Here is a 27,159-nt window from a genome sequence, read left to right on the forward strand (position 1 = left end):
TGTTGACTGAGGTTTGGGGTCACTAGTTGTTCGTTGGGGATGTTAGTGTTCATCCCCAACCTGTTGACTCTACAGGAATCCTGGAGGGGGCTAAGGGAGAATCCCTGGGGGACTCCAGTTGAGGGGAGGAGGACGGTGGGAACCAAATCTGCTCAAACCGTCCCTCCAAAAAGGAACTGAGCCAGCCCCAAACGGCACCCGACACACCGATCCTGGCCAATCACGCTAGGAGAAGTGAGTGCAGGACCGTATCGAACGCGACTGAGAGGTCCAACAAAATTAATGCAGCTCTCCCGCCGGCGTCCAAATACTCACGGATGACCTCCGCCACCTCAAGCAGAACTGATTCTGTACTGAGAGACGCTCTAAACCCTGGTTGGGCTGGATGCAGGAGCGCCTCCCTTTCCACAAATTCCGTAAGCTGTTTGTTAACCACCTTCTCACACACCCTGGCCAAAGCAGGAAGGAGGGAGATAGGCTGGTAGTCCTCTGGGCTAATGGGGTCCAATGACGGCTTTTTTAGAAGTGGCAAGATCTTAGCCTGCTTCCAAGCCTGTGATACAACAGCTTTCTGAAGAGACAGGTTAATGATGGTATTCACTTCTGTGTTTAGGACCACTGCCACCGCTGCCAGTAGCCTAGCAGGACAGGGGTCCGAGGGAGAACCAGACTTTAGAACCTTGAGAATTTTAAGGGATTCCAGTGGATCGACTGGCCTAAATACAGACAAAGAATGAGCAGGATCAGCAGATTGCAACTCCAATGATGCCCCAATGCTGATGTCACAGGGAGTGAAGGCCGCCTGAATAGTCCGGATCTTATCCCTAAAGAAGCAAGAGAGAGTGTTGCACCAGGTAGGTGAAGAAGGAGGCACGCTAGCTTGGGCCAGAGGGGACGTGACGCTCTGAACGATAGCAAAGATTTCTTTAGAGTTGTTACTGGCTGATTCAATACGGGCTGAGTAAAATTGCCCTTTAGCGCGCGTAATGGCTTCATAGTATATTTTTTGCTTATCTCTGAGCTTCCGCTTAGCTGCAGGGTAACATCCACCCCAGGGCCAAGCCCGCTCAAGGGTCTTACATTCATGCTTCAAAGCTTTAAGGGCCGAGGTGTACCAGGGTTTGGAAGGGGATTCCCTAGCCAGCCTGGTGGGCCGTTGTGGGACCGTCGTGGCTACTGACTTAGAAACCCAACTAGTGAACCCATTCAGGCACTCCTCAAGCTCCCCTGCCAGAATAGGCCTAGAAGTTTACAAGTCCAGATTGAGTTCAAGTGGGTCAATTTTCCCAAAGGCTGGTTTAGGGCATGAGCGCGGTAAAGGCTCAACGTTAGACACTTCCCACAAAAAGTAGGTTATGAAATGATCCAACCAGGAAACCGGGCAGGGATCCCTTAGTAGAAATGGAAGTTGGTACAAATAGGGTCAAGTATATGGCCGGCCTGATGAGTGGGAAGGCTGACATGCTGATCAAGTTGAGCCAAGTATAAAATGTCCAGCAGGTCTTGCGCATCCTTAGTATCCGCTTGATCCAGATGGATATTAAGATCACCCAGGACCATATAGGGAGCAAATCTTACCGCACTGGAGATTACAGCATCTCCCCAAGCCTAGAGAAAAGATCCCCCCGGGCCTATAAATCAAAGGCCTCCCAGGGTAAAATGTCCTGAGAAGTGGATGCTGAAGTCAAGAGCCTTGCACCCTCCCCACGAAGTGATATTCCCCCTGTGAAGATCCCACTTATTCTTATAAATAATAGCCACACCGCCCACTCTCCCCTCCGGGCGGTCGGCTCTGGAGATCTTATAACCCACAGGTGTGGCAAAAGTGATAATCGGATCTGATGTGGAATCAAGCCAGGTTTCAGTTAAGAACAGCAGATCAAGTGAGCTGTCCTCTAGAAGGTCGAAGACATCTGAATGATGTTTCTTAAGAGAGCGAGCATGAATCATGGCTGCTCGAATAGGAGGGGCCCTAGTCGACTGGCCAGGGGGACTGCAATTTTTATCTGAAAAGGCAAGCCCCAAGCACATCTTAAACCTGCAGGATGGACAGATGCATTTTGTCACCTCAGACAAATCCCAGTTACCAAGATTGCAGCAAGTAGTAGAATCAAGGGCCTGTAAAGCGCCCCCAGTGTAACTGCATCTGTACTCAGCACCTGGAGATTTTCAGGCAGAATGACTGGCACTGGCGCTGGCGGCTTCCAGGATGCTGACGGGCGCAGACTGGCTTGCCTTAGGTGCGCTTCGGCGCACCAGCGGCGCGTCAGAGCAGCGCACATTTAAATATCCTCATGTGCCAGAAGAACTAGAGAGCAAGCTACTGACAATGTCAGCTCTTCGTGGCACCACGGGTAACCAGGAAGTGTGCAACACCGGCAAGCAACTTCCGTACAAGGCGATAAGGAACAAGGTAAAGTATGTGCAAAACAACAGTTTAAAATTTTGAAATGCGGGTATGAGGACTGTGATCTGTTGTCTGTGCAAACTTAGCAGAATAGCAGCAATGAAGTCAATAAAATACGTAGCGGCAAGCAGAGAACCCCTATGGCGCTCACCTCTGCACAGCGAGCACTTAAATATCCATGTGTGCCAGAAGAACTCGAGAGCAGACTACCATAAATGGTGCCTCTTCGTGGCACCACGGGTAACCAGGAAGTGTGCAACACCGGCAAGCAGCTTCTGTACAAGGCGATAGGGAATCCTGGATGCCATTATAGCCCAACCCACACAGTCATGATCGACCACATCCTGGCCGTTGACTGGTCCGACCACCATATCATTCTATTCCACCTCAACTAAACGACCTTAGGCCAGCCCCCTATGCAGGACCCCCCCCACTGGGCGAGAAATCAACCTCAGATTCCCCTGGCTGACCTGGGGGAAAGGGTAAGCTCTCTCCTTCCCATCTCCGCAGAAGATCCCTCCACAACAGAACTGACCTCTCCCTACAACACAACTATGACTTCCATTCTTGACGAAATAGCCCCCTAGAAACAAAAGAGTCAGGAACACTCCATCTAGATCCTGGTTTAACACAGACATAAACTCCAAAAGAAGACAACTAAGAGCTGCAGAAAGATGCAGGTGGAACAACCCGTCCTCAATCCTCTGCGATCAACTCAAATAAAAACGCAGAAAGTACAACAAATACATCAAGAATGAAAAAAACTCCTTATTTTGCAATGCTCTAGACAATGAACAAAAACAGGCCCAAGGAACTCTTTGACCTCATTAGGCAACAAACTTCTAAGCCCCCCTCATCCTCAGTTCAGTCCTCCAAAGATCTGTGCGATAACTTCGCCAACTTCTTCAATGACAAAATCGGTATATGGTCTAAATATCGAGTCCAAAATATCGAGGAACACAAATATTGAGTCCAAAATATAGAATGGACAAAATATCGAATGGACAGAATATAGACATCAAAAATATCGTTTTGAAGGTAAGTAATGTAATATCGATGTAAAAAATATAGACAGTCAAAATATCAAAGTACATAATATAGGTTATTAAAAATATCTAATTTTTAATAATATTGAATTTTTTAAAGTGCTTTGTATGTTAGTATATGTATGAAAAGTGTATATATTTTTGTGATTTATTTTAAGTAATTAAATTTATGGTATTTAATTTTTGCGTAATTTAATTCTGTAGCGGGTTGTGGGTTTATAGGGGAATAGGGTGGGAAGTAATGTAATTATAATTAATTAAATATGTTAATTAATTTATTGTCATTTATTTTGAATAAATTGTTAATTCATTTTTAATTGGTAATTAATGAATTCTTAATTGATAAATACTTTTTATTAACTGATTAATTGATAATTATGTGAATAATATTAATTTATTGTCTCTAGTGGGTTGTGGGTTTATAGGGGAATAGGGTGGGAAGTAATTTAATTATAATTAATTAAATATGTTAATCAATTTATTGGTATTTATTTTGAATAAATTGTTAATTATTTTTAATTGGTAATTAATTAATTCTTAATTGATAATTTTTATTAATTGATTAATTGATAATTATGTGAATAATATTAATTTATTTTATGTAGCGTGTTGTGGGTTTATAGGGGAATACGGTGGGAAGTAATTTAATTATAATTAATTAAATATGTTAATTAATTTATTGGTATTTATTTTGAATAAATTGCTAATTATTTTTTATTTGTAATTAATTAATTCTTAATTAATAATTAATTTTTATTAATTGATTAATTGATAATTATGTGAATAATATTAATTTATTTTATGTAGCGGGTTGTGGGTTTATAGGGGAATAGGGTGGGAAGTAATTTAATTATAATTAATTAAATATGTTAGTTTATTGGTATTTATTTTGAATGAATTGTTAATAATTTTTTATTTGGTAAGTAATTAATTCTTAATTGGTAATTAATTTTTATTTATTGATTAATTGATAATTTTGTGAATTATATTAATTTATTTTCACTAGAGTGGGAATAGTAAAATGTACCCCTATGCTATCCAACGCTTTCCCTACTGTTGCACTCTCTGGAGTGGGAATAGTAATTTCTACCCCTACGCTATCCAACGCTTTCCCTACTGTTGCACTCTCTGGAGTGGGAATAGTAATTCTTACCCCTACGCTATCCAACGCCTTCCCTACTGTTGCTCTCCCTGGAGTGGGAATAGTAATTTTTACCCCTACGCTATCCAACGCTTTCCCTACTGTTGCACTCTCTGGAGTGGGAATAGTAATTTTTACCCCTACGCTATCCAACGTTTTCCCTACTGTTGCACTCTCTGGAGTGGGAATAGTAATTTTTACCCCTACGCTATCCAACGCTTTCCCTACTGTTGCACTCTTTGGAGTGGGAATAGTCATTTTTACCCCTACGCTATCCAACGCTTTCCCTACTGTTGCACTCTTTGGAGTGGGAATAGTAATTTTTACCCCTACGCTATCCAACGCTTTCCCTACGTTTGCACTTCCTGGAGTGGGAATAGTAATTTTTACACTCCCGCTATCCTGCGGTAATAATATTGTGTATTTTTTATTAATATTATGGACTTATCTGCAGCCTCGAGACGGTTGACCATAAGCTACTCATTAAGCTACTTCAAGTAAGGGTAGGTGTTGAAGAGGTTCTCCTCCTTTCTCCAGAACCGCACCCAAAGAATAAAAATCAGAAACTTCTCATCTGACCTACATCGCATCAGCAGAGGTGTCCCCCAAGGATCAGTTCTTTCCTCGCAACTGTTCAACATTGACATGAAACCCCTCACCACCATACTAAAAAAAAAACATCTCCTTCCACCTCTATGCAGACGACAACCAGATCTAATTTGAAACTTCCACCATTGATGACATCCAGCGACTCAACGGTACTCTAAGAGAAGTCCAACCTGGGTATCACTAAATCACCTGAAACTCAACCAAGACAAAACAGAAATCCTCCTAATTTCCAACAAAGAGGAGCGCCCCCAAATCGCAGAATGGCTAAAAGTGATCGATGCTCTCAACAGCAATCTCACCCTGGCGGACTCCGTAAAAATCACTGGGAATAACCCTGGACCCAAAACTAGACATGGCCAAACACCTCAAGAACACCGCAAAGAGCGCCTTCCTCAACCTGAAGCTACTCAACAAAATAAAACCCTTCATGCCGCCCAATGACCTCAAACAAGCTACTCAATGCCTGGGGCTTTCTAGACTGCTACGGGAATGCATCCCTAACAGGTAAGGCAAAATCCCACTTAGCTCCCCTCAGATCAACTCTCAATGCAGCAGCCAGAATGGTCACCGGAGTTAAGAAATATGAACACATCTCGCCTGCCCTCAGAGAGCTAGAATGTCTCCCAGTCGAAATGCGTGTCAACTTCAGAAAGACCTGCCTTACGCACAAAGCCCATGCACACAGGGAAACCCACCTACCTGGCCCTCCAAACTCAAGAAGGCTGGTCAGACAAGGAGCCTCAGGAGTTCCAACACCCTACCCCTCATCCCACAAAAACCTGCAAACAAAAAAACGCATACCGATCCTTCTCTGGAAATGTGCCCAAAATCTGGAACTCCATCCAAGTCCATAACAGGACTAACCCCTCCTGTATTAAATTCAAAAGGGAGCTAAAAGACCTCTTCCTCAATTGTTCTCCCCCGAATGGATAACTGTCGCCAAAACGCACAAGCTTGCACATCGCAGCACACAGACACTTTTGACATTAAGACTTCTACCTCATCCCCATCCCTACTCCTCCCTCTATCCCCCTCCCTGAAGAAGGCTCGGCTTGAGTCAATGTGTACAATACTGCGATATTCTATGTCTTCTTTGCTTTTAATGTTGTACAGACTTCCGATGCGTCATGAATCAATATGTATACTACTATCAGATTGTGTGTTTTCCCCGCTACGAATGTTGTAGAGTGCTCCGATACCTTCGGGTCTGTCCAGTGCTATATAAAACTCCTTAATAAATAAATAAATAAATAAATACTTGGTCCACGCTCCATGTAACCCAACACATATAGGAAGAAACCAAGAAGTTGGTAGTACTGACCAACGAGAAGTGATGAAATGAGAGTGACATGGACTCTAACCAATGTTAAGTAAGGATGAGTAATGGGTGGGCTCAAAACCTTTTTTAGTTTTTTAATTTAAAAGAGATTCACTAGCCACAACGTATGCGGTGTCCAAGTGAAACCTAAAATAGGGGATAGATACGCGATATGGATTACATTGACTGCATCAGTGTTGAACTGTTTTGCACTGGTGATAGATCTAAAAATAACATTTGCAGTCACTCATGTTGAGCAAATAATTACATTTTGCGTTACTGGATTGGCGCAAAAGTCATTTTGCAATGATCAGTAGGTGCAAATGACTACAAAAATACATCTTCACCACTGCAAACTGACAGATTTTTATCATTCGGCCTTGTACTAGGTATTTTCTATAGAGAGACCTAAACATGTAAAAGTAGCCATGACTCATGACTTCATCAGTAACATGTAAAAACATGTTTACAGCTTTGTAAATAACTTCCATTATAAAATCTCTCAGGAAAACCAAATTCAATCAAACTGTGTAAGGCCCTGTAATTGCATTCCTAGTTTTAGCAAGTCTGGGTCTTGGACAATTGTAATTAAAAGCCATTATTGTAAGAACATAATGTGAAGCCCGAGGATAAAAGCACGATGATTAGGAAAAATGCTTGGCAGCGTGACACAAAATCTTGTTCATTAAAAGGCGATGTCTAATTATTAAGTGCAGTGTTTCGTTCAGATAACATTCCTGGCTGCCCGCTGCTGTCAGATAAACAGACTTCACTCATGTTATCCAGACAGCTTTTAACGTTTACAAGGGGGATGAAAAGGGAACACTTCTATAGCTTCAAGCGAAGGCGTAGAAGAGCCACCCAACAGGGAAACACATGCTGTTCTGTGTCGGCCAGTGACTGTGCACGCTGCAGCGCCAGCTGGCATGTACTACACTCGGAACTCAAACCATGAATTAGTAATAAGGATTGGGGAGGGAGGTCTTTTTTTTTTAGGTCTGGCCTAGGGACATTTTTAGCTCTCTCTACAGCTTCATGTTGTCAAAAACATTCAAAAATAAAAATATATGCATATAACCATTGGCCCTCCTTAAAAGTTTGACAGAATAGGGTGAGGTAGGTACCACGAGAGTTATTTACCACACGTGGTAAAGGCTGTCACTCTGGGGTGAGATATGTACCACGTGTGGCAAATATCTTTTATTCAGAGAATTTAACTTGTAAATCAGGCATAACATTGGGTATTTAATACATCAAACTTTGCATGTTTTTTCAATTTTTACAGGTTTTTTCTCATGATAAAGTTCAACAGGTTTCACCTGCTGGACTCTATCAGGGGAGATTGTGATGGTGTGATAATTATCATCCAACTCATAATTCCGATTCCTGTGAAAACAAGCATTTAAATGTAATATATTCTTTCTTAGAACAAAGCCTAAAGGTAAAATCTCAAATTTTTGAAAATATATTGAAATTATATCAAATGTACCCATCAACCTGGCCCCTTTAACATATGAAATTAGATTCTCAACAACACCCACACTATTATGGCCTCTTGCTGACACCAACATCTACTAACCCATCACATTACATTTAGCTTCATGAAAGTGATCCTAAAGCCTGATGCTTTTGTTACACTGTTCAGCACCTGAGCAGGGGAGGAACCAACCCTTCCTTCTTTCTTTGTTGCGTGATTTGAGTAAGCCTTTTTTTGCGTTTTTGCATTTTTACCTTGATACGTTTGTGCTGCCTTTGCTGGAACCCACTCCACGCCACCCACGGTGCGTTTATTCCTGGAGTTAAAGGGCTGTCTTGAGAGGGATCGAAACAGACTTGGCTTGTCGGATTCACATTTTTTAACAGAATACTGGGGCATATTACCAACAACTAGCGATAATTTTTGTCTCTAACTTGTTTAGAGACAAAAATTATCGCCGCACATCGGCGATTTTTATCGCAGATAAACCTTGCTATTAGCAAGGTTTATCGCAAATGCGATAAAAAACGGCCGCAATGCATGAATATCGCTGAAAAGTCAGCGATATTCATGCATTATCGAGCAAATGCTCTTAGCCATGTTATCCACCTCCCATTGGATAACATGGTGAAGAACTGCTCAGGGCAGGTGTTAGCTTTTGGAGATATTCGCGCTTAGCGCGAATATCTCCAAAAGTTGGTAATAGGAGATAGCGATGTTAGCGACTGTTTCCAGTCGCTAACATCTTGGCACGCCCACTTTGCATGTCATTAGTGATAAATATCACTGACATGCAAAGCGGGGCCCAAGATGGTCGCTATCTCCTATTAGCTGTCACTAACTGGTGTTAGCGACAGCTTGGTAATAGGGAGATAATTTTATCTCCGCTTTCTTGGCTTTTAAAGCCAAAAAAGCGGAGATAAACCCCTTGATAATATACCCCACTGACTCAACTCTGGGAAATGTGCCAGAGACAGCAAATACACTTAACTGGCAGACTTCTGGCTGTGTGGCGTGCCGCCTCCAATCTTGTTAGCACCATAGAGTTAGGGTATAGTTCGAGATCCACCTCCCCAACATATGCAATACTTTCTCATCCAATTGCAGAGAGAAAACTTCCCTATATACTTGAGCTAGATGATGCCCTGAAATCGGTTTGTTTTTTTTGTAAATTTTAGGGGGCATATGTACAAGGGAAGTGGCGGAGTGAAGCATTAGCCTTCCTGGCTTAACGCCTCTCTCTGCCACTTCATAAACGCAGGGCTGCACCATATTTACAAGAATGTGGTGCAACCCTGCGTTTTCCCTATGCTGGCGTTACACGTAGCAACTGAGCTCCAACACAGGCACACTTGCCCCAGAGTGCAAGGGTGTCTGCGTGTGTGCAGGAGAAGATTGTTTATGTGCAGGAAGGTCCCCCTTCCTGCACATAAACAATCTTTAAAAGCCATTTTGTAACTTCTATGTGTGCTGCTTAATGCAGCAGACACAGAAGTTGCAAAACTGCATTTTTGTAAAAACTAGGGTCGGGGACAGTCGATTATTGCCCGGCAGTATCGCCTCTTTAACCCACGAAATATTAATCAATGAAGAGGCAGGCGCTGGAGACTGGAAAGCAGGAAACAAGGTTTTATTCTCTCCGGAGGAGAAACACAGCAAAACAGACAGCAGGTATCGTTCTGAGGTGCTCTAACTACATTTCTGAGGCCTGGCCTCTTATACACTGTTTTATGACTTTATTGCAGATTACATATTCATGGCAGTGCTTTGATGTACGGAAAGACATTCTCGGAATCTCCCCTTTGGGCCCGTTCCCACACACATTTACAGTTGAAGTCCCCACCCTAATCACAACAGGTGATGAGTATCGCGCAGCTGGATATTCCGCCTGTTCACGGAATGTGGGGGGGGGTTTGATCGGATCTCATAGGGTGGGTGCTTTGATCAATTCGGGGGTCCTTTGATGGGGGGAAGCTTCCTACTGTACGGGGAGGGGCAATAAACAGTATCGGCAGAGCTAGGTGTCGGCCTGGGAACGAGGGAGGCAAACGGGCACAGGAAAAAAGGGGGTTTTGCATCAAAAGGGCCGGGGACTATGAAAGGAATGAAGGGAGGTGTCGCGCTGGGAACAGGATGGGGTTCTGAGTTGGGGCTGCGCTGAAGAGGGGTTTATGACTCAAAGCATGTGCGTGCGGGGGGGGTGGGTCAGCGTGCAGGCTTGGTGAGGGCGAAGGGCTATGCTGGGGGGCCGGTGGCATGCAGAAAGGGCTGTTCTGTTCAAGGCACCTAAAATGGCGGGGCGCGCACGACAAAAAGTGTGGCATCAGTGGAAAAGGCAAGATGGCGCAGATAATGTTTACCAAACCGTACTAATTTTCCACAGTCCTCCCTTTAACATATTCAAGACATCTTGCTGGTTTATTTTCTATTCGGGTCTCTTATGGTGGGCAGAGGGAAAGCAGTAGGAACCCAGATGAAGGAGTCGTAAACATTTAAGATTTCTAGTCTTAGGAGGCGGGCCTATTGATAAACTTTGATAAACTTGTTTGCAGGAAAGTCATAGAAATGCAATATAAAAACGATTCTGTAGCGAGAGCAGTGAGTACATTTCATAATGTGAACTGATAGGTTATTACATATATCAGATTTGGATTGGAGCATAATCGATACAATGGTGGCTGGGAGAGAAATGAGGCGTAGCAGAAACGGTGTTTGAGGATGTCAAATGTTCGAAGTTCTCAGTATTCTTTGTTGTCTTTCGTTGGCGCTGTGGAGCACTGGCGGTGGAGCTACGGGTCCAGCTCTATTCTAGGTCTCGCGTTGCAGGGCACGATCTTTCCCTCGCATTCCTGGTCGGAAAGGTCCTTTTCGCCCTGTGTCCTTTGAGGTGATTGTCAAAAAGTTCAGATGGAAGAAGGGTGCGTGTGAGCAGTCCTTTTGGGTAGGTCGGAGAAAGAAGGGGGATGGAGCAGGGCCAGATCGGGTACAGACTAGGGGGACGGAGAATTTCAGATAGGCAGGCTCATGACCGAATTCAGAGAGCGGGGACTTGTCGGCAAACACTGGACTTCGAGCAGGGGCATCAGGTCGGCCCTTTCTTCTCATTTTGTCGAAAACAGTGCCTCGTCCTGCAGCTCTTTTCTGTCGCGGTCTCGCCTTGGCCAATGTCGCAGGTGTTCCATAGTCTGCAGTCAGGCCTCGTGCTCCCACATCCGGTCCTTCTCTCTCCCGACAGCCATACCCTTAAACGAGTTTGAAAAGACAGTCTTTAGAGAATTAGCAGAGGAAGGTAATCACAAAAGTCTATTTCTCTCCCAGCTCCAGGCAAAAATGAAAACGTCCGTTATATTAGTGTTCACAACTGACATATGAATGACCGATGACGGGCCTGTTGGATTTACTATGACTTTCCTTCACAATTATTTATTACAGTTACGACAGTTCATCTGATGGAGACCCACCTTCGTAAGACGAGCTTGACAAAGATATGCCGTTCTCTAGGGTTCTATATTTACCAAGGGTACTGTGAGCTATCAACATGGTACTAAACAGGTATTTTGCTGAGGGACGAACATAGGCTAAACATTTATTTTCTATCAATGCCTCCTGCTTTTCAACTAAACATTTTCGCTTTCGACATGGTTCAGTTCTTCACTAGGGTTCATTGCAATGATTTCTTCACCTTTGTCTAGTCTTTTAACTTTGTAAAACATCATTCTGGTTCCTACGTAGCCTCCTACGGCCTGATTACTTAATTAAACAACTATGGACATAGAAAACTTGTGGCAAGGGCGCAAATTGAACCATCTCTCACAACCGGGAACGTGGGACAGTTTCATAATTCCCGTCTGGAGCAGCTGATACGGGGACAGGGGCGTTCATGGACCATGAGGATGTTTCGATCACCTTTACTGTTAGGGTGTTGCAACAATTCGGGTCGGGGAAGGTCGCGTTTATCTGAGGCATCTTTTTATAACATAGGAGCCGCTGACATGTAGTTCCCTTATTACGGGTCAGATTAGGGAACCTCAGTCGTCTTACCTGTCCTTTCCCTTACGGTCCAACCTCGGTTTCATCGACTTTTTAGCAGAAAAGGAGAGGTAATGACACGGTCTCAGGGTGATTGTGTTAAAGACAAGTTTTGTGCAAATACTGGCGGTATTTGAAGCCAATTGGGTGGTGTGCTAGGGGTGGCGGTTTGCCAATTTTGGTGCTAGTCCGTTAGGAGAGTGAGAGTGTGGAGGGGAGAGAGAGAGAGAGAGAGAGAGAGAGAGAGAGAGAGAGAGAGAGAGAGAGAGAGAGAGAGAGTAACAATAGGTTTAGACAGTACACGTGCAACATAGGGAGCGGCCATGTATTTAAGGTAGATTTTATTCAGCGCATTACTCGATACAAGACATTGCGGGTCTGTGTTAGTATTTTGTAAGCATGCGGTACAGGACGGGCGAGTATTAGGTCGGGTACGGGGGGCATGCATTGACAAAAAGGAAAAGGGGGCACCATCGTGTCGCCCTCCTTGCATTCTCGGTCCTTTGACCAGTTGAGTCAGCGCCTCAGTTACACACAAACGTTCTCATATACTTTCATTCACACGCGACTTGTGTCCATTCACGCATCATGGGTTAAGGGTGATCATTATTCATCGAGTCATCCCATTTGCTGGTTTGTCTGTTACATCAGTAGTTCGTGGGTGTGCTTAGGTGCCACCTTGCGACGCTAGTCTGCTTCGTGCACCAGACATGGCAAGGCTTCAGGACTTCGCCACGCCTTAGCTGTGATCTCTGATGTAACCTGCAGAGGGAGGGAAAAGAGGGGAAGGGGACAACATACGGGCATATTAAAAGCATAGATACGAAAGCTTTTTACTTACCTCATACTCGTCTTATCTCCTTGGGATAGAATCCTGGGGGTATGGTTTCTGGGATCGGGGGGGGGGGGGGGGCAGTGTGCCCTTATAGGCTGTGAGTAGGAAAAACGTTAAGAAGAAAACCAAAGATACTTAGTGCGAGGTATCTAGTTGGTAGGTGTATCTAGCTATCGGGGTCCTTAAATCTCCCTTAACGCTGTGACATTCTAAGGTTCATTAGTTCTTCGATCAACTCTGTTCCCTAGTATCTTCGAGTGTTGTACTTCATAACATTTACATCGTTTCATATTACCCATCGTTTACACTACGCCATTTCGTTTTTTTTTTTTTTTCATCCCCAGAAGTCGGGGTCTTTCTCCATGCGCGAGTCCCGGAGTCAGTCGCATTTTTGACGGCGGAGTGTCGTGTCTCAGATTCGATCCTCCATCCGGGGCTGGGCAACCATCTTCTTTCAACCTTAAAGAGAGAGCAGAGTAGGGTGCACAGAAAAGAATTCTCCCGCCGATCCCACATTTTCTTAAAGTAAAGCATGCAATACCCGTTCATAGTTTCGAAAACCTTTATTTTGCAAAATCATTTCAGCACGTGGATTATGAGGGTGCGGTCATATTTGGCCGGACACGGCAATGGCTAAAGTGCGTACAGTGGGGGGGGGGGGGGGGGGTGTCGTTTTGCAGCAATAAAAACATTAGAAAGTTTTATTCATTCATTTGTAAGAAACTAAAACGTCTATTAATTGGCCGGGGGTTCGGGGGCATTTATTTCATAATTTAGAAGCATAGTCAGAATAGTTGCAATCAGATTTCCTATATGCATACCGTATGCGTGCGTCATAAATGAGGTTATACATCAGCTATAAAAATATAATACACCGTACATTTGTAATCAACATTTTTAACGGGATCTTTTTACAATGTTCGTCGAGTGAGCTCTCCTTGTCTTTTCTAGCCAAGTGTACAAAGGATCATATATGTCTCAGAACATCAAGTTTGTGTTAGTGCGAAGGAACACCACGAGGTGTTCGTAAGTTCCTATTGATACCAGCGCCATTTTGGGCGGGGCCGGTTCAGTCCGGAAGTAGCATCAGGGGGAAATGTTTCCTATACTGGCAGTTGGACCAGAGTCCTTTTCGGCAGTTCAAGAATTCATGCTAACAGAAGGAGTGGCAATGTCATGCCTGTTTCGTTAGTGATCAAGGCAGTCGTCCCTTACCGGAAGCCTGCAGGGGCCGAAGGCTCCGCCGGGGACTTTTGTAGAATCTTCAAGGCTGTGGAGATGCTGTCGGAGATGGGGGCTCGTGCTCCGGTGGGCGAGCGACCGAGTTACATTGCTGTTCAAAGTTACTCTAGCGGCCGAGACCCGCCTTCCAGCAGGCCCAGACGCCATTTTGAGGTCCTGCAGCAGTCACCCTTCGCCGAGTCTGTAAGAGTGGAAGAGGCCCTTCGGAGTGAAAGGAAAAGGGCTCTGTTTTGTGAAAGCGGGACGTTCGGCTGGGGTGCAGCTGTGATGCCCCCACCTGGGGGGGCGAGGGAGACTCGTTCGCGCCGTCTCCTTCTCCCGGTGCACTCCAGGCTGCTCTTTTTCATCGGCCCGCATGAAGGTCTCTCCACATCCGGTGTTCCCCAAGTCTTGTGCTCAGTGCTGTGGGAGTATGGCCATCTGTGGCGCACACTCGGTGCTGCGCAAGTATCGGTGCAGTCATTGCATATTCGGTGCTCCGAAAATATGGGCACCATTGCACGTTCGGTGCTGCGCAAGTATTGGGGCACCATCGCCTGGCTGGAGGAGTTCGGTGTTGGGCTGGGGCTGGGAAGCCTCCTATCTGTGGAGGTGGGAGAGGCTCGTCCGCGTCGCCTCTCCCTCCCAGCCCCGCTTGGACTAAATCCCATGGAGGTATGAACAGGACATTCCGCCGCCCAGAGTTGCTGCGGCTGTCACGGGAGGGAAAAGAAAAGGGTGTCCCGTCCTTCTCTGGGCCGGGCCTCCTTAGGTTATCGGCTGCAGCCGGACTCAGTTGGCCCCGGTCCCTGGCCATTTGGCGGCCGGGCCGGGGGACATGTGGCGGGACTGCCTGAAACTCCCATGCGCCACCAAGGCCAGGCCGGGAAGGCATGTGGCGGGACTGCCTGCAACTATCCAGGGCCGCTGCGGCCGGACTCCGCGGGCTCCTGCCTCTCCTCCGGCTTCCCCATATGTTAAGATTTCCTGACCGAGAGTTGGCAGCGGGGCCCGCCTTATATGGGTTGTCGCTGGTTGGGCGTAGCCGTAACCCTGCCCTACTTTGGAAGGTTCCAGAATGTGGGGGGGGGGCAAATGTTCTGTTGACTTTCATTTTTCTACATTTTTACCGTTCTTGTTCTTAGCATTATTGTTCCTGGTTTGTTATGTTAAAATAAAAGTTCGTGTTTATCAGTGGTTTACTGATTACGTTTCCTATTTCTTTCTTTCCAGGTTATTTCATGCTAAAATTTCTACTAACAGAGTTTAAGTAACACGGAAACACATATAGGGGAATGACATAGATTCATACATCACGTACACACAAACTCAGACGGGGGGCAGTACAAGTACGACATACAAAGACCCAAGACAAATATAAAACAGTGATTATTTGGCCAAAATTATCTTTTTCCATCTGTTAATTCAGAGCTAGGCTGGGTTCCCGTTTTTATATTGTCCGACCTAGGAAAACTCGAACATGTCGCTGAAATCGTTCTGGCGGAACCTGTGCCATCGGGCATAATCAAACGTGGTGGTTCTATCTGGTCTGTCCGTGCGAGTCGGATTTTTCTTTGTCTCGCGCTTTTTCTCATTCTGCCGGCCTGTCATTCCTGTCGGCCCTTTGCCCTTACTCACGCTCAGTAGAGTCGGGCATTGGGCTTTCCAGTGTCCGACATATCTACAAAAAGCGCATTGGTCTTGCCCTAAGTCTGGCCGTCTTTTTCGTAGTGTCGGGGGATAACCTTTGGGTCGTGGTGTCCCGGGGTTGTCCTGTCGGTATATTTCTCTACCTGGTTTGTCCTCGTCTTTTCTCTGTCGTTGCATAGCCTCTCTGCGCCACATACCGAGACTGTCGAGCATAATAGGCATTGTCTTATTATTGCGAAGGGCTATTTCCAACGTTTCTATTTTATCAAGGTCAAAGGATCCTGCCAGTGGCCACTGTTTGTCTTGACTTTCTTTGGTATACCTGTGCCACAATTTATTATAGGCTATGGTAACTAATCCATAGTTTATGAACATGTCCTTATTAGGGGTGCCTTCTAGTGGAGCTATATGGTCCACCTCTAATACACGGTCCGGGCTGAACCAATTATCAATCAGTGGGGAGAAGACAGACATGACGGCTCGTAACGAGGGACTAAAAAGTCAGCACTGCCTATCTTATCACTAGGTGCAAAGACTAGACAGAATATTCCTATTCTACGTTGTTTGCAGGCAGTGAATACCTCATGAACAAAAAGTAACCAATAACGAGGAACAATCAAACACTCAATAAATAAATAAGATAGAGTAGGATCAATGGGGAGAGTAAGTAGGGCGCAAAAGTCTGCGTCCTCTACCCTTTCACTATCCGCAAAGAGGAATCTGTTGTTTCCGGTTTGCCAACAGAGAATCTCCAGAAGACAATCTGTGAACAGTAGTTCGGGGTCAAAGAACCCAGTTAATCAGTGAGGGAGAGGGAGTCTCCCAAAAACCGTTTAAGAAATAATAGAGTCAGTGGGGGAGAAAGATAGGCGCGACGGTTGCGTTACCTATCCTTCACTGTTTGCAGAAGGGAAAGAGCCTACTGTTTCTCCGCGTGCAGACAGTGAATCTCCAAATAAGTTAACAAAGAGTAATACTAGTATATTTTTTTGTAAACAATCAAGCAATCAATTATTTTCGCAATCCGTCGTGTTTACACGACCTTACCCGGACCGCGTGGACGGTTTCTTGTCTTCCGAATCCAGCGCCCGTTCGTCCTCTTTTTCTCGTATTCCTCGCGGCACTCCTAATGGTTCCCAGTCAGGACCGTAGATCACTCGAGAGAGGTCTGTTCGGAACTAGTGAAGTTCGGATGATCGGCTGCCAGACGAGGGTCTATTGGGCAAGAGCTCTCCCGATCGTTGCAGTCGTTCACTCTGTCGTCGGGACCTCTCCCACTGGATCCACGAGTCGCTGATGGGCCCCACGCTTGGGACGCCAATTGTAAAAACTAGGGTCGGGGACAGTCGATTATTGCCCGGCAGTATCGCCTCTTTAACCCACGAAATATTAATCAATGAAGAGGCAGGCGCTGGAGACTGGAAAGCAGGAAACAAGGTTTTATTCTCTCCGGAGGAGAAACACAGCAAAACAGACAGCAGGTATCGTTCTGAGGTGCTCTAACTACATTTCTGAGGCCTGGCCTCTTATACACTGTTTTATGACTTTATTGCAAATTACATATTCATGGCAGTGCTTTGATGTACGGAAAGACATTCTCGGAATCTCCCCTTTGGGCCCGTTCCCACACACATTTACAGTTGAAGTCCCCACCCTAGTCACAACAGGTGATGAGTATCGCGCAGCTGGATATTCCGCCTGTTCACGGAATGTGGGGGGGGTTTGATCGGATCTCATAGGGTGGGTGCTTTGATCAATTCGGGGGTCCTTTGATGGGGGGAAGCTTCCTACTGTACGGGGAGGGGCAATAAACAGTATCGGCAGAGCTAGGTGTCGGCCTGGGAACGAGGGAGGCAAACGGGCACAGGAAAAAAGGGGGTTTTGCATCAAAAGGGCCGGGGACTATGAAAGGAATGAAGGGAGGTGTCGCGCTGGGAACAGGATGGGGTTCTGAGTTGGGGCTGCGCTGAAGAGGGGTTTATGACTCAAAGCATGTGCGTGCGGGGGGGTGGGTCAGCGTGCAGGCTTGGTGAGGGCGAAGGGCTATGCTGGGGGGCCGGTGGCATGCAGAAAGGGCTGTTCTGTTCAAGGCACCTAAAATGGCGGGGCGCGCACGACAAAAAGTGTGGCATCAGGGGAAAAGGCAAGATGGCGCAGATAATGTTCACCAAACCGTACTAATTTTCCACATTTTAAAAAATAGATTTTTTATGTGCAGGAAGGGGGACCTTCCTGGACATAAACAATCATTGGCCTTTTTCTGTTTTCATGTGTGCTGTACAAGGCAGCACACATGAAAACAGCAAAAACGAGGAAAAATGAAACATTTCTCCTCATTGCGCCAGGGTAAGACGAGGTTTTCCCTGATCTTAATTCTGGGGCTGCCGCCTGTTTACGCCTCCCTTGTAAATAGGGGGCAGCATAAGAATCAATGGGTGTTGAGGTGGAACATCCACCGCAATACCCTTTGCCCTCTTCTTTCACGCTAAGCATAGCGTGAAAGGGGGCCTTATTTACAAGGCAACGTTAAGCCTTATTAAGTGGCTTAACGCCTCCTTGTAAATTAGGCGAAACCCCTATCACCAGTGGAATGTCGCAAAAAGTGATGTTCCCATGGCGATAGGGGCTGGTACATATGCCCTAAGGTTTTCAAAGAGACGCACATTGTTCTCAATGAACTTTCTGCATCACGTTGAAAAATATAAAACAGGGATGTCCAATTCTTGGTGTTATTGTAAATCTGATGCTGTTTTTTTCTCCTCCTTTGAAATGATCTTTGCAATTCAACTGATGATGCCTCAAATTCTATGCATCAACAAACTCCCCCACCCATATTTCTTATGTTGTACTTATAACCAAGTATAAACTCCAAGCCTTTGTAATTCCTGTGTATGGAAGCCACTTGTCGCACTTCTGGACCATACCTTTTTGTGTCGCATGAATGTTCCCCACTTGTGATGGAATCTGACTTACTTTGCCCCTCCATGGAGGCTGATGGGTCACCCCTAGCAGACGCTGATTTCCCTATCACCAGTCGTTGTTTAATCATCATGTAACTCAACCCTGTTCCTTCCCCCTTCCACCTTTTTTTTCATTAATCTCCATTCCCTTTGTTCCAAATATAAATCCCACATACTCTATGACATTCTCTGATAATGAGACCCTGTTTTAACTATTCATGATTTTACCTGAACCTTTTCTCTCCTTTATTCTGGTCCTTCAACTTTCTGTCCTTTCTCCATGGCTAGTCCCTCTTCCCCTACATGCACCAAGTGTCCCATTGTTAACTGTATGATTACCTATTGCTTTCATCAGATTAGCCTTGTGTGTTTGCCAGACTGTTGGATCTTCTCTATCTTTGTTTTCTCACCCCTTTGTTCTCTTCTTTTTCATATGGGTGATTCCAGGCCTTGAGTTGGCCAGATCATCCTAAATCCATCTTCGTTCACATAATCTGCCCATTTGCCATGCCTCCTCCATTCATCTTGCTTTCTCTTGCATAAACATGTACCTCTCACTACTATATGCTACTCAGTGCCCTCATGCTCCCTGTCAGACATACAGAGACACCAATTTATTTTTCAGTAACCCATCCTGAACTAAGTGTCAGGACGGGACAGGACCAATGTTGCGGAGTGGCAGCAACAGAAATCTGTGAGCTTTAAAATGCACATCTCTTTGGCCGGCCATCTTGGGACCACAGCCAGATATGCGCTTTTTAAAGTTCTCTAACCTAGTGGTCTTAGTCTGCTGGTTTAAAAAAAGCCCAGGCCTCCAGAGCTTTTAGGAGCACTCCGAGAGGGTGCTCTATACAATTTTGGTGCTGCCTTCAGGCTGTGATAGCAGTGCCAAGATTGGGTAGTGCAGTTTCCTGCTTCCGGAGTTTCCAGAAGACACCCAAGGGAAGAGGATGTCATGCTGCAAGTTAGGTTAGTCTATTTTTTTGTGTGGCCATCACCACTCTTGGTATAAGCTGTCGTGCCGTGAGGAATGGCACTAGGACCCTGGGACGCAAGGTGGGGACAAGGGACACCGGACACCACATCTGGTCAGGGGAGGGGGATCAAGGGTCATTGAGGAGCAGGACCTCGGAGCAAGAGGTCGGGGGCAGCGAGGGTCGGCGACCATACATGTAATCCAATAAAGAATATATATTGGAACGTCCTACCGTCTCCTGTGTGTTTCCTGATCTGAATAACACGACATCTGGCGACGAGCGCGGGATTCGGGACTCACCGAAGAAGACGATCGCGATTTTCAACCAGGAGCCCACCCTGGATCGCATTTGTGAAGGAAAGAAGAAGGAAGCGCTGAACAAAGACGTGCAGCGACGTGGGAGCCCACCCCAAGCGCTGCAGAGAGAAGACCAAGTGAAGCGGTAAGCGCCGAGGAAAAAGCGAGAAGACTTGAAAGAACTGGCGCGAGCTCTCGCGAGAGTCTCGGCGGCCATTTTAGGAACAGGCGCGAGAGCCAATAGAAACAGAGAATAGACGGGCAGCCATCTTTGAGTCAGGCAGCGTCCCGATTGGACAGGAAACATCGCGAGAACACGGCGGCCATCTTTAAGTCAGGCGCGTGGACCAATAAAAAGCGAGGAACAGCGCGGCGGCCATTTTGAGGCCAGGCAAGGGGCGAGAAAGCACGAAAAAGTGCCCAAGAGTGTCAAAAAGAGAAGAATTAATGGCAAACAAGCCACAGAAGTTACCCCAAAGGATATTAATGGCAAACAAGTCACAGAAGTGACCACAAAGGATAAAAGAAGTGAAAAAAAGAAAGAATAAAAGGAAAATAAAAGGGTGATAAAAGAAAAGCGATAAAAGACACTTAAAGAAAAAGAATGGCTGAACCAAAACCAAGCGCACAGTACAGAAGGCCACTACCATTCAGCCTTTCTGAACCACAAACAGGAATTAGATGGGAAAAGTGGATCAGAAGATTCGAAAACTACACGGAAGCAACGGATGTAACAAAAGCAAAAATGAGAGGCCTGTTTGTAAACTTGGTAGGAGACGAGGTGGAAGACCTAATGGTAACCCTGCCGAAAGAAGAGATTGCCACCTATGACCAACTAAAGAAATGCTTAACGGACAAATTTGACCCGCAAAGAAACGTTGACTTTGAACAATACACTTTCATGATCGCCTTCCAACAAGCGGAAGAGTCTCTGGATGAATTCGCAACTCGATTGCGAAAGCTGATGACTCACTGCGCATTCGACAAGTTCGACAATGAACAGGCAATAAGGTTGCGCATCATTGAAGGCTGTCGCGACGTCGATTTTCGCACCCGGATCCTAAAGGAGCCAATCTCATTGGAAAACATTCTGGCACTAGGGAGGGCAGAAGCCAGAGCGACAGAACACGCAAACGAAATGGAAAGAGGCAAAGGACGAGGCACAGAACGGATTCAGCGCATAACGAACAACCGCTCAGGAGGCTGGAAGAAAGACAAAAATGACCAAACGGCGAGAAAACAAACGGAGGGAACGTGCTACAGATGCGGACTAGAGTTCCCGCACAGAGGCACATGCCCGGCCTTCGGCCTGACCTGCAGAAAATGCAATGGAAGAGACCACTATGCCAGTGTGTGTCAAGGGAGGCAATTCAGACATGACCGAGGAAGGCCGGGAAGAGCACGAATGCCAACAAATAGACACATCAGACATGTCGAGACAGGGGCAAGAAGCTCATCAGGAGAATCGGAAGAAGAGGAAGAGAAAACGGAACGACTATATCTCATGACCGCAGAGTCAGAAACAGACGAGGAAGATGACGACGAAAGAATATGCCTGATAGACAAGAAGAAAATAAAGAAAACAGAGTCAGTGAACATCAAGGTCGGGCCACATGAAGCAGAATTTGTGTTAGACAGTGGTGCAACATGCAACATTATGTGTGTCTCGGAATATGACAAGATGGAAACAAAGCCGATTTTAAAACCCTCTCGAGTCAGAGTATTCACGTGGGGGGCCAAAAGACCAGTGACAAACCTGGGAAAATTCAAAGAAGAGCTGACATACAAAGATCAAAAAACTACTGAAATGATACATGTACTGAAAGGAGACATCCCAGCGCCATGTCTACTGAGTAATGTCACAGCTCAAGTGATGTGTCTCATGGCAATGACCTACAACATGTCGAAAAAGAAAAACATTCTGAAGGAATACCCCAAGCTACTAAGAGGGCTAGGAAAGCTGAAAGACCGACAAATAACACTGCACATTGACGAGACGGTGAGGCCAGTCGCCCAGCACCACAGAAGAGTGCCGATACACCTACAGCCACAGGTAGAAGAAGAGCTAGAGACACTACTAAAACAAGACATAATAGAACCAGCAGAAGGGCCGACACCATGGGTATCGCCAATTGTGGCTGTTCCAAAGAAAGACACCTCAAAGATAAGAATATGCGTAGACATGAGGATACCGAACAAGGCCATTGAACGTGAACGGCATCCTGGGCCACACTTAGACGACATGATCAGCTGTCTCACAGGCTCAAGGCGTTTCTCCAAACTGGACCTGTGTAAAGGATACCACCAACTGGAACTGGATCCTCAGTCTTGATATATCACAACGTTCTCAACTCACCTAGGTCTATTCAGGTACAAACGCTTGAGTTTGGGAATCTCGTCAGCGGCAGAGATATTCCAGGAAACAATAAGACAGATAATAAGGCCAATAAAGAACAGTTTAAATTACAGCGATGACATTTTAGTGTTCGGCAAGTCAGATGAAGAGCATGACAAAGCCCTAAGAGAAGTGTGCTCACACCTGGAGCAATCTGGATTAACGCTAAATGAAGACAAGTGTGAGCTAGGGTGGAATGAACTAGTTTTCTTTGGCCACATCTTCTCCAGAAAAGGAATGAGGCCGGACCACAGCAAGGTGGAAACACTCGAAAAAGCGAAGCAACCAACGGATGTAGCGGAAGTAAGGTCATTCCTTGGCCTAGCAAGGTATTGCGCAAGATACATAAGAGATTTTGCCACTGTAAGCGCACCACTAAGAGAGTTGACAAAACAAGTACAAAGTTTCCGGTGGACTGACGAATGCAGAAAAGCATTCGAGGAAATAAGACAAGCCGTCACAGCAGTAGATCATTTGGCCTATTTTGACCCGAGACTATGCACCGAGTTAACAGTAGACGCCAGCCCAGTGGGACTGGGAGCAATACTGGCGCAGCATCAACAAGGAAGGGACTCCCCAAGACAAATAGTGGCATACGGAAGCAAGAGTTTGTCAGAAGTGGAAAAAGGATACTCACAACCAGAAAAAGAGAGCCTGGCGGTGGTATGGGTCTGCGAACACTACCATATGTTCATATACGGGAAGCCATTTACAATCATAACAGACCACCAGGCGCTCACAACTATTTATGGAAATCCAAATGCAAAAATACCACCCAGGATAGAACGATGGGGGATCAGACTGATGGACTACAATTTCAAGATTATTCACAAGCCAGAAAACAGCCACCCCTGCTTTAACCTTTGTTCTTTTGAGGCCGCGTTCCAACACACATCAGGCTCCTCTGTACTGCTTACAGAACTTGTTTCCCTCTCTTGTTGTATGTGAGAATACGCTCGCTGGCCGGTTCCTTACCCTTTGTCTCTTCTTGGCACAATTTACCCTAGTTGGCAAAAGGGAAATGTTCTGTTAAATTAACACACCAATGTTTTCCATTTAGTCACTTGATCTAATTTCCATAAGGAACACAGACTATTTGAATGTTTATCTTTCTAGTATGGTAGATGTTCTGATTTTCAGAACACAACCACCATACATAGCTTCATTTGATTTGTAGTTTTTTTCTATATTATAAGATATTTGCTTTCAGACGTGATTGTTAAGTTATTGGTGTGGGAGATGCAGAAAGTAAGGCACACCTCCTTCTTATTAGAATAATGTTTTTCTTTACGACCAGCCAAGAAAACACCATTAAACTACAGAATAATATGAATTTGGTATTGGCGGTAGTGATGGGGGAAATGTAGAGGTTGGTGGTGGCCGGTATCACCAAACATTGCAGGATGTCTCACACCTACCTGTGTCCCGACCTTCTTTATTGCTCTCTTTCTGATAGTTTGGGGACCTCATGTTTCATAATTGAAAGTACCATTACAGCCAGAGACCTGCAGTTTTTGTTGAAAATCATGGTGTTGAAATACATTGCAATGTCCACCTGTTATCACCATGGATGGCATTTGAAGTCAAAGGGTAGGAAAAAACAATCAATATCCCCCACGTGGTGGAAAAAAATGTCTATGTAACATGCACTGATTTTAATTTTTTGAAAATAAACCCCCTGGTTCGCTAGTATCTCCTTGACAAATGAGCAAAATGGACACCGGCCAGCCGCTTTATAAGTTTTCACTAAAAGGGCCCGTGCCATCTGGTAGCACCTTTGGTGAAAAGTGCTGGTTTTAGAGATGGAGAAGCCTACATATAGTGTATGAGCTGCAGCCTGAACACTTAAACAAGAGAAATGAGTTGACTATTCAAGAAAGTTTTCAGGATAACTTGAGGAAGAGGATGCCAAGGCCGGACTGCCCGTACAGAGCATGGGGCATTTTCCCAAGAAGCTGAAAGGGTGGGTGGGTGGGGGGGGGGCGGGCAACCTTTGTTACTGGGGCATGTTTTTAGCAGTGCAGCAGATTAAAAGCATTGCAGAATCCGTTGTATATCCAAACGTTTTCAGGCAACACTAAAAGTGCCAAATAACTCTGGTGATTAATGTACATGCTGGAGGGAGATCAGAGTTTTGTTTAGTGGCAGTTTTGACTCATCTAAGGTAGCGCAGAGGGTTAATATGCCTGCCGCAAAGAGTGTGTACTATGTGTGCAGATCACAGAACAGTATTTTATATTCATAGTTCAGTGGGTTACTGCTTTTGTCACAGGCATCATTTTGTTACTGTGCAGTTCATAAGTTACAATTGTAATCCAGGTTAGCAAGTTAAGTTTTTTGTCACAGTCTTTCATTATCCTAAATTTGCTAAAAAGGGGTTGTTTGGGTATAAATAAACTCTTATTAGTAAAGTCAACCCTAACCACTGTGTAACATCTGAATCCTGAGTTTTTGCTTCCCTAGACCAAGCACTATTAAAAAATGCTTACCAAAATGGATGACATGTGAGTCCTACACCTTGTAGTCCCCTTTATCTTATGTAACATTTTCTGTAGACTGATTTACACACATATGCTTCATTATTGTCACTGGGATGTAAAATGTACCAACACCCTTCACTTGTATGATAGGCACTATAAAACAAATGTAATGCATGTGAGAGAGGGGCTATAAAAAGAAGAGCGGCACTGTTGGGGGGGTAATAGTGAGGGAATCATTGAAGAGCCCCAATAAAATTGCGTATCCTGGTGAACTGTAAGGTCATCATTTACTATGCTTGAAAAGCTAATACAATGGAATATATCATAAAAAATGTGCTGTAGAATGCGCCAATTTTGCTATTTTTCTCCAATTTTGTCTGGGTGGAAAGACCCCCCAACCCACCCTTGTAGTTGTCAGGTTCGCTCAATGGACTCGATCGCTATTCACCGTATGGGGGCTGGTCCGACTAAATTTGCCAGGGCTGCATTGGGTTCCCACTCCAGCCCCGGAGGGAGCAGTAGGGTTAAGGTTTGAAGGAGGAGAGATGGGGCAGGTCTAGCATTGTTCAATAGAAGGAAGGACGTTTGTAAAATATGGAAGGATGACAGGGCTCGCATATCAACAGGGTTGAAAGGATAGCTTGCCTGGTCATATGACCAACTCGTGAACGATAGATATCTCTAGAGGAAGAAGTAGTTAAAACTGCTCATAACTGCTTCTCTGTGGGGTAAAAGAGCACCAGGGGATGCAGTACCCCAGACCAAGGGAGGGCTATTAAACGAGAGGGATTGCCTGGGTAGAGGCGTGACTGCCCAAGACTTGCATCACTAGTGGTAGTGCAGAGAGAGGAGGGTGGGACTGACTGTGCAGCTAAGGCTAACAGGACAGAGCATGCAGTTCTTAATTGGTTAAAAAATAAATGAGGGGGCCCAAAGTTTTTCTTAGAAGCCTGCCACTATCACTGTTGAATGCCAGGGTTGCAGAATACAAATGGTGCTGTGTCTTGATTCCTCATCATGCCGCTCTCTGACACCATCCCATACTTTCTGGGTCTGAATCTCAAAGGGCCTCCACATTTGTGGCAGGGGCCTCACATTTGTGGGGGACTCTCCATACTTTCTCATTGAAGATATTCCGCCCGAGTCCTGAGTCCCTTCGCAAATCAGGTCTTTGTCTCACTTTTGCTGTTTTTTTTCAATCTCTGCTTTCTCCTTTGTTCCCATTTTGATTTATTTGCCTTACTCCTCCTTCTTCCCCTTTCTGACATTCTCTTTCTTGCTCTGGGTCAAAGTCTAATGTAGAGAAATACGCCTTAGTCCCCAAAAATGGCTGCTGGTGCCAATCACTGGCAACAACCAGCACAAATTAAGCACTGCAGGGAAGTGATCAAGAGACCATGGGTACACCTTCAGGCATTCATCCATGCCACACTACACCTGCTTGTTCCTGCAGTACTGTTTACAAATGTCTTTCTACCACACAGAAAAAGTTCTGATGAAATGTTATAAAAAGCAGCAGTGGTCCGTGCAAATAAGCGCAGTGGGGCGGGGCAGGGCAAGGTGGGGGGATGTCGACAAATGATGGAATGGGACTTATTTATTCATTAAATTCCCCCGATTCTGTCATATATTGAGTGCACCCCCCCTTTCCCGGCCCTCACTGCCCCACCCCACCGCCTCACAGCGCTCAACTGCACGGACAGCTGCTGATAAAAAATACTTGTAAAAAATACCACTAATTAATATGAGAAACTTTTATAGACCCATAAGAAACCAAAGAGGTAATATACAAAAATCCCTGAATTGGCTACTGTATGAAGCAAGAATTCAACAAAAGATTGCGTGCATGACTCACAAAGCCCTACATTTCAATACCCCAGATATCTGTCCCAAAAGCTTGAAAAATCAGGGGAATGCAGAACATCGAGAAGTGCAAGCTCCCTCCTTCTGAAACCCCAACGTTTCTCTAAAAAGACAATTGGCTTTAGAGCTTTCTCGGTTGATGCACCTAACATGGAATGCTCTGCCACCTGACGTTCAGCTAATCTCATCTGCCTCCTCCTTCAAAAAAGAAACAAAATAATTTCTGATTACCAAGTTTTTGCCCTAAGACAACATCCTTATGCTCATTGAACGTAACCATACTTTCTACTTTCTATTATGCTTGGCCTCCTCATCGCTGACTATTTTTTAGAGATCAAGTTTGTTACTCTGTTTATTTCCACTGTTGTGTCTTGTCATTATTATACATAACTATTTTGCTAGCCCAATTTATTCTCTACCTTCCTTCATGTAAAGCGCTCTGATACCTACTAGGT

The sequence above is a fragment of the Lissotriton helveticus genome, chromosome 2_1, assembly GCF_964261635.1.
Source record: "Lissotriton helveticus chromosome 2_1, aLisHel1.1, whole genome shotgun sequence".
In the NCBI taxonomy this organism is placed as follows: Eukaryota; Metazoa; Chordata; class Amphibia; order Caudata; family Salamandridae; genus Lissotriton; species Lissotriton helveticus.